Below are 9,311 nucleotides of genomic sequence, written 5' to 3' on the forward strand. Positions count from 1 at the left end.
CATGACAACAATTATTACTACGTTATTATTGTATTGGAAAAATTAATAGTGTATGGCTAAATGAAATGGCTTTGCGGTTATTACGATTACTAATTTAAAAGATGACACTAGTGCTAGAAAATTATTAACTTATGTTTCTTAAAACAAGTAAGATGTGGGCTTGTGATGACATTGAAATGAGGCAGCCCACTATTGGGGTGATAGAGCCAATGGGCTCATGTCCAAGACGAAATCCAAGAGGCCCATATGCTCTTGGACTTCAAATCTGCACATATGTCCTTTTAGAGCCACATTACAGATCTGGCCCTATCTCGCTATTTGCAATCCATGGCCAACTATTTACAGAAATAAGTTTACAGAGAGTATCTTTCTATTCACAGCTTAACTACCTTACAAAAATAAATCTTTTCAAAAAATAAGCAAGATTATTGGGACTCTAAAAATAAAAATTAAAAATTAAAAATAAAGTTTAGCTTGGCAATAACAAAGGGACAAACATAGCTACATGGGTTCAAAATTTAATACATACTCCTTTCATACAACCAAGCAACTGAGGTCCCAGTGGAATTACATCTAACGCTTTAGCAAAAAAAAAAATAAAGATGCTTGACACAATTTAATTATCTAACATATAGTCATAACTTTATCCAATATTCAAGAGCATATAAAAATGAATTACAATAGAAGGATGAAGCTACTAATATTTCCTAGCATCATTCTTTCATTCCAACTCGATTTTAGAAGTTTACATGGTCCGAAAATTACCTGGACTGAAAAAAGAAGAACAAATACAGCAGAGTCAGCTCTTTCCAAAATAAAGAAGCGGACAGCAAAACAATTAAACGGGCAGCAACACAACAAAAGACAATGACAACCAGCACATTTCAAACCCAAGCAAATGAACCAGAAATACCCAGCAAAACAGTTGAAACCAGCAATTATGTAACTCTAGAAGAAGCTTTCAAGACTACTATCTTTTTCTAAAAAAAAACGTTTTGCACTTAAGAATCAACTCAACTCAGAATATTTAACTACTAAAGAATGCCTTAGCTGCTGGTTTTTCTCTCCCTTTTTTTGTGTGTGTCCAAATCTCTACTGCTATGAAGATGTATGTTTTATATATGAGAAACAGCCAGCTATTTCATGATTAAAAATCAGTTTTTTTTTACAGAAATTTCCACAAAATCTGCATTTAAATTCAAAAGGCAAGACTTTTTTGTTTAATCTTGTCCAAAAGAGAGTATTTCAACTAAAATCTGCTCTTCACTATTCAAAGACAGACTTTTGTTCAAAAACCGTCCAAAAGTCCATATTTTCTTACCAAACAAATGACTTTTGAGTTTTGTACTCAAAAAATCTCTGAAGCAGTAAATAAGCAACCAAACAACTACTCTATATTTTCAAGTATTCCTTCACTAACTCACTTTTATCAATACAAAACTATTATACTACTTCAACAAGTGCAAAAATATAACATTTAGTATTTCAAACTTCAAAATCTAATGCTAAAATAATTAATAAGAGAAAAATAAAATCTGAAAAAATAAAATAAAATAAAAAATCAGCCATGAAAAAAAAGAATAGTATTTTTACCATTTCACTATTCAAGTAGCCAAAACAATGGTGATATGCCAAATGGGGGCATTCGGGGAGGTCGCTGGAATTTGGCCGGATTTTTGGTCGCCGAATGTTTGGGGTGGGATTGACATCAATAGGTAGGTCTTTAGGAGCTCTATCCACTGATGTAGGTATTGTGGGTTGTTAGTGGCCGGAGCTTCAAGAATTTGGGTAAAAACGTGGAAGCTAAAATTTCCTAGATCTAAGATTCAAGGAGTTTGAGGGGTTTTTGAAGGATTTGGTTTGGATATATGGAAAGAGGAGGTTGTGGATATTACATGGTGTGAATTTGGGGGTGTTTGGAGGTGGTCCGCCGCCGGTGAGCATTTTCCGGCGGAGGCGGAGGGGTGGCGGCTAGAGAAAGAAGAGAGAGGAAGAGTAAAGGAATTATGGGGGAAATGGGGGCAAATTTCAGCATTTATGAGTCTTAAATACCTAATTGGGATATTTATTATGGACCATTGGTTGAGAGAGAGATAAATGGATGAGATTTAATCTTGATTCACTTAATGAAATAGCGTACGCCGTTTTGGACCAAGTCTTGGCCAGCCATTTTGGACTGGGTGTGGCCGAATTGGGCTCAAATTTTGGGCCAATTTTGGCTCAATTTTAATTAAAATACACTAGCGCAATCCCTTATCTCTCTAATGAAATTATACAAGCAAAAAGAAAATCCTTTAGAGATGCAAACTAAAATATACAAATAAAAAGTAAAAATATTTTAGTACTTTTTAATTAAACTCATATAAAAAATGCGCAAATAAATTCAAAGAAAAACAACTCAAAATAGCTAAATCATCCAAAAGTTATTATTATTATATGTATATATATATATATATATATATATATATATATATATATATATATATTGGAAAAAGCGTGCAAAAATTAGGTATTCACAGCTGCCCCTCTTTGCTCAAGAACATGAAACGTTTTCGTGCAAAGATGGTGAATGCCATGATTAACTCTTGCTTGCCTATGACTCTAATGAGAGCATTTTGAAAAAGGTGACTGAACCTTGCATCCGAGGTTGCCTACATATCCTTGGCTATAAAGGAATCATGTATGTGCAGTTTTGGGAAAAATTGGTAGCTGGGACTACCTGACACTGGAGTTAAGACTGTTGTTTCTGCTGTCATTGCTGCTACTGTTATTGTTATCGTTACTTGCCACTTACATCAAAAGGAAAAGAGACGAGAACTACGTATGTCTCCAAACTAAGATTACAAAATTCCTATCTATGTATCTTCTGGAGTCAAATCTTGATCTTGACTTGCTCTCTTGTTTTGACCTTAGACTGGATCTTGATGCTCTTTGAAGAAAAGATTATGACTCTATCTCAATTGCTTGCTTTCCTGATCCGAAATTGAGAAGATGAATCTTGAGACGCCGAGTTACTGACATTCATCAAAGCTAAACCCAACTATCTTGTGATCGAAAGACTTATTTTTTCTGATGAGAAACTGAAACTGCAAGCTTTAATCGTCACTTGTGCTATACGGCGGAGCCTGCAAAGCCATCAAAGACGAACAAAATGAATAAAAATTTTCTGCCCCAGTCTGGCACTAGGAAAATTTTGTGAGTTATTAGAGAAAGCTATAAACTATCTAACTTATTAAAAGGAAGAAAGAGACAAGAGTATAACCTAGCTATGTGAGGATATGCAACCACGAGCTAGTACCCTATGTACCAAAAGGAAATGTAACCAGGGGTTGGTACCCTGTATTACTGAAGGGAATGTAACCAGGGGTTGGTAAACTATATTACTGAAAAGGAACGTAATCAGGGATTGGCACACTGTATCACTAAGAAGGAATGTAACTAGGGGTTGGCACCTTGTATCATTAGGAAGGAATGTAACCAGGGGTTGGCACCTTGTATTACTGAGAAGGAATGTAACCAGGGATTGGTACCTTGTATTACTGGAAGGAAGTAGAACCCATTGTATTATTGATAAAGTGTTGAATCCCTCTACGTGAAAAGGTTCTACCTGAGTTAAGCTACGCAAAACATCATAAGAGAAGAGTACTTCGACTCGAAACTATGAGTTGGATCCCCCTAGGTGAAATGGTTCTACCCGAGTTAAGCTACGTAAAACACCCTGAGCGAGGAGTACTTATGCCCGAAACTATGAGCTGGATCCCCCTAGGCGAAATGGTTCTACATGAATTAAGCTACGTAAAACAACCTGAATGAAGAGTACTTTTACCCGGAACTATGAGCTGGATCCCTCAAGGAGGAATGATTCTACCTGAGTTAAGCTACGTAAAACAACCTAAGCGAAGAGTATTTCTACCCGGAACTATGAGCTGGATCCCCCTAGGCGAAATGGTTCTACCTGAGTTAAGCTACGTAAAAAAACCTGAGCGAAGAGTACTTCTACCCGGAACTACGAGCTGGATCCCCCTAGGCGAAACAGTTCTACCTGAGTTAAGCTACGTAAAATACCCTGAGCAAAGAGTACTTCTTCCCGGAACTATGAGTTGGATCCCCCTAGGTAAAAAGGTTCTATCTGGATTAAGCTACGTAAAACATCCTAAGCGAAGAGTACTTCTACCCAAAATTATGATCTGGATCCACGTAGGCGAAAAGGTTCTACCTGGGTTAAGCTACGTAAAACAACCTGAGCAAAGAATACTTCTACTAGGAACTATGAGCTGGATCCCCCTAGGTGAAATGGTTCTACCTGGGTTAAGCTACGTAAAATATCTTGAGCGAAGAGTACTTTTACCCGAACGTATGAGCTGGATCCCCCTAGGAGAAAAGGTTCTACCTGAGTTAAGCTGCGTAAAACAACCTGAGCGGAGAGTACTTCTACCCGAACTATGAGCTGGATCCCCCTAGGTGAAAAGGTTCTACCTGGGTTAAGCTACTTAAAACATCCTGAGCAAAGGTTACTTCGACCCGGAACTATGAGTTGGATCCCCCTAGGTAAAAAGGTTCTACCTGGGTTAAGCTACGAAAATGATCTGTATAAATAATAGTGATGCATGCTGCAAATAAAAGAAAATGGAGATTTTGCGGAAACTTACCTTTGGTGACATTCATCCTTTAAGTATCGTCATTCTGCATTGCTTTGTTCCTGATTCAAAACAAAGAAAAATTAAAAGTTTTAAAAGTGGTGGTCGGTTTGTGGCCTTGATGTCTTTGAAAGCTTGTCTTTGTGCCCATTCGACTTGCTTTTGACAAGTAGGCCAACAAGAGTATTTTTGGTAGGAACCTTTGTATTACACGAATCCTCAAGTTATGTTGATTATAACAACTGAGTGCATGTTGCTCCCTGGATCGTGGTATCTTGAACGTTCTAGCCAGAATTTGCTTTGTGCAACTGAAAAGCTGGTAGCAGATTTTGAAAATCCTTTCTTGCTTATTTTGATGAGAACTGACTTAAAAGAAAAAAGACAAAGTTATGCACAAATAGAAGGAATAAATGTTTAAAAAGAGACGCAACTTTTATGGGAAAGGAAGGAAAGAAGGGGCTTATGTGAGTGTGGTAGCAAGCCTTAGTGATCATGACATGCATTTTGGACATAACGACCTGATCTTTCAAACCAATCTAACCTTTGCTCTTGTCATTCCTTCGAGCTTTGAAACCGAGCATCTTTGTGCCAATTATTTTTCAGTAGACTCATGATTCACGTTCGACTAATGGTGCCCCAAGGAGTTTTCACCAACAAGCCTCTTTTATTTATTGATCTCTACTTACCGTCACCTTAAAGTGCCCATGAAGGTTTTCACTAGTAAGGCTCTCTCTCTTCTTTTCTTTTCTTTTTTTTTTCTTTTCTTTTTTCTTTTTTTTCTTTTTATTTTTTTTATTTTTGTGTGAGCAACTTGATAGTGTTCTATGTAGTGTGACAATTGTTGCTCATTGCATGCTTCTATTGGCATTCTTGATGGTTTATCAGTAGATCTTAATTTAGAAGGCTTTTGGATAAGGTAAGGAAGAAAGGATGGTATGAAGGCTCAAAATAGACTCAATATGATGGGTTTGTAAACTTACAACTCTTGGAATCGACTCTTTTAATAAAAACTAAAACAAACTCATGCCCCAGTTTAGATAATGGATTTTTTTTTGGTTGGAGTGAACCCTAGTATAGAGCTGCATACGTATCTTTTAAAGGAATCAAGTCAAACGTAGTTCAAAATATCTGACTTAACTATTTCTTTTTTCATCTTTCTTTCTTTTTCTTTTTCTTTTTTTTTTTGCAAAATGCCCCAGCTCTTATGTTCTAGGGGCATGGACTTTAGACTATTTATTTTTTGGATTTTTGACTCTAGACTTGATTCCAAGAAAGGGGGTCAAAGATTATAACATAGGCTCAAAAGGGGTAACAAGTGGTATAAAGTATTTGGGTAGCAGAAATAAGGGCCTCCTAGCCCCGAGAACGCCAAACATATTATCTTTTCACAATCATGACATTGATAAACATGTTGTCTTCTAGGTCTTGTCTAGCGTAAAGCTGTATGAGCAATAATTTCCTCGCAGGGAATGACCCTAGTCAATTTGGGTGACCTTTCTTTCTTGTTATGGAAGTGTGCATTTCAATAATGATTGATTCGTTTTAAATTATCTGTATTGCACTTTCTTTTGAAAAACACTTTCTATCTTTTAGTGCTAAATAGACTTCAACCCATCCGATCATCCTTAAGACCGATCTTCACAACAATTCATAGGTAGAGATCCTTAACCTCCATTGGTATGACTGTTTTGGTTCCATGTATACTTGGCTTATGCGTATTCTCAAATTGTTTCAACTCTTTATTCATCTTCATATGTGTCTCTTTCTTTTAGTTATCAAATTCAAGACTAGATCAATTTTCTAAAATCTGGCCAAAACTTCCGCATACATGTCATATCACTAGAACTAGCAAGAAAAGAACTATGCACAAAATGGACACAATATAACTTATTGTATTTTATTGAATAAAGAATAGAAGGGTATGATAACATAAAAAGAAGAAGAAAAGATGACAAAATAAGGTACCATGACTCCTCCCCGGCTGAAAAAGGAGTGACTTTTCAGTTACTAAGCGACATCATATCCAGGGACTTGCACAGTAACATTACTATGGCATTAACTAATTTTGATTGCTTTGGAATCAGCATTCAAATTTTAACTTTTTGATCAAACCGTTCCCAATATTGGCTATCGAATTTCAGGACTGACGGCATAGAAAATTTCATAGCAATAGATTTGCCAAAAGACTTGGAAGAATTCATCTCCCTATAATCACATATCGTCGCACACAAAGTATGTCCTATTGCTCCAACCTGGTAAAAGTACCAACATTTACCTCTTCTTTTCACCATCAAACTGTGTACTTGCCTTTTCGTGACCTTAGTTGAATCAACAATAGCGGTGCTTATTCCCTTGGTTGAGAAGATGATAGAGTGATCCTGGATTATTTTCGTGATTCACCATTGAAAACCAACAAACCGACCACTTTTAACTAGCTTTTATTCCAAAATAACAAGCATGTTAGAACAAACACTCTTCTTCTCTTTTTTTCTCTATTTTTTTTTTAAAATCATTCGATCGAACCCGATGTGGGTTGCCTACGTATCATGTGGGAACATGAATCGGATCCTGCATAGTTCAAGCCTTCAGGGAGATTAAGAATAAAGTAAATAAACTAAACTCTTTTTGTTTTTATTTTGAATAAAGAGAATATTTTTTTTGAATTTTGATTTTTATTTTATTTTTATTTTTTCGGAGAAAGACTTCTAAAGAAGAATAAAAAATATATTTTTGGATTTTGAGTCGATTTTCTTTTTTGAATGAAGGACTTCTAAAAAGAAAGAAAATATTTTTGGTTTTAATTTTTTTTATTTGGAATTTTCTAAAAAAGACTTCTAAAGAAAGAATTAAAGGAAAATATTTTTGGATTTTTGAAAATTGAGGGCCAAAACCGATGAGGTTTGCCTATGTATTTCACATCCGGTGAGAATCAGACCCGCGTACTTCAATAAAAATCGACTATGTTCTCTTTTGATTTATGAAAATTAATCCTTATAACCGTAGAACTAGACCACATCGTCCTCTTATTTGTTTTTTCTTTTAACAGACATATGTACAAAAATCGGAGAATTTCTCTCTTGTTTATTCAACTGATTTATCTTAAAGTCGGTCAACATGCAAGCCTCCCAATTAATGCAACAGATAGCACATAACCTGAACATATTGGTCTCAACAAGGTACCTATCCTAAAACATAACCTAACCCCATGTGCCGAGCGATGCTAATCTAAATGCACATGATGCAAATAAATCAAACCTACTACGAATATCCGGCACGAGGTTTGTTCTTCTAGGTTTAAATTCTGGTGGAGAAGGTATCTAGACCGGGCTTACTCGGTCGGAAAACCCAAGCCGAGGAGCGTTAGTATGCCTGCCGTAGAACTATTCCGGCTTTACTGGTGGTTCTCCCCGCCTAAACATGTGTGATTAAATCCTTCACCGGGAGCAGGTCTATACACTGACTTTATCTCATAAAGAAAAATTTTGTAGAGGTGGTCAGCATACACAACACTATTACTTATCAGAAGACTCAGATGGGGTGCGAGAAAAGACAATTTATATATACAGTTCAAACAATATCAAAGCAGTAAATGAGCAAAAATTAGCACATTAGGCTCACATATACAGTAATATCAAAAAATAATAATAGCCAAAAATTAATCAATGTTTGAGCTCGAATTCTGATAAGTCCCCAGCGGAGTCGATAGAGCTGTCACACCCATTTTTTACCCCCAAAAGATAATGTATGTTATGAACTTTTGTGGGTTAAAGAGTTTTTACAATTAAAGTGACAAACTTGAGTAGGGATTATTTTATTTACAGAGTCGCTACTTGGAATTGAGTTTTTGGGTGTTTCAAGTCACCTTTTATTTGAATCCCTAGTCAAAGGAAGGTTTGACTCTATTATTATTGGTCTGCGAAAACAAGGTCCGGGTAAGAAATTCTGTTGACCGGGGAGAAGGTGTAAGGCATTCCCCGAGTCTTGTGGTTCTAGCACGGTCGCTTTTATTGACTAAAATTGGCTTGAATTAATTTTTGAATAACTTGTGCTTTATTTGATTTTTCATGCTTTTCCTATGTCCGCTACTCTTTATTAAAAAAATTGAAGAAAAGATTTGAATAATATTAAATTGTCCTAACCGTACCACGCAAGCGAATGTGCGACCGAGACGAAATTTATTAATTTTTTTCATAAAAGTGCTATGCAAGAGAATCCGCAGTCATGACAAGAATTATTACTACGTTATTATTTTTTTGGAAAAATTAATAGTGTATGGCTAAATGAAATGGCTTTGCAGTTATTACGATTACTAATTTAAAAGATGAGAATAGTGCTAGAAAATTATTAACTTATGTTTCTTAAAACTAGAAAGATATGGGCTTGTGATGATATTGAAATAAGACACCCCACTATTGGGATGATGGAGCCAATGGGCTCATGTCCAAGACAAAATCCAAGAGGCCCATATGCTCTTGGACTTCAAATCTGCAGATATGGCCTTTTAAAATCACATTACAGATCTGGCCCTATCTTGCTATTTGCAATTCATAACCCACTATTTACAAAAATAAGTTTACAGAGAGTATCTTTCTATTCACAGCTTAACTACCTTACTAAAATAAACCTTTGCAAAAAATAAGCAAGATTATTGGGACTCTAAAAATAAAAGTTAGC

At 35.9% G+C, this 9,311-nt stretch overlaps 1 long non-coding RNA gene across 1 annotated transcript; it reads right to left on the reverse strand.

Annotated features, from left to right (window-relative positions):
• Positions 1–597: 597 nt before the first annotated feature.
• Positions 598–2,004, reverse strand: LOC104093943 (uncharacterized). The gene is made up of 2 exons (XR_685754.3): positions 1,594–2,004; positions 598–770 (listed from the first exon to the last, which is right to left on the reverse strand). It is a non-coding gene; the product is annotated as an uncharacterized lncRNA (long non-coding RNA).
• Between the last annotated feature and the right edge of the window lie 7,307 nt (positions 2,005–9,311).

Source organism: Nicotiana tomentosiformis, chromosome 3, assembly GCF_000390325.3.
Source record: "Nicotiana tomentosiformis chromosome 3, ASM39032v3, whole genome shotgun sequence".
In the NCBI taxonomy this organism is placed as follows: Eukaryota; Viridiplantae; Streptophyta; class Magnoliopsida; order Solanales; family Solanaceae; genus Nicotiana; species Nicotiana tomentosiformis.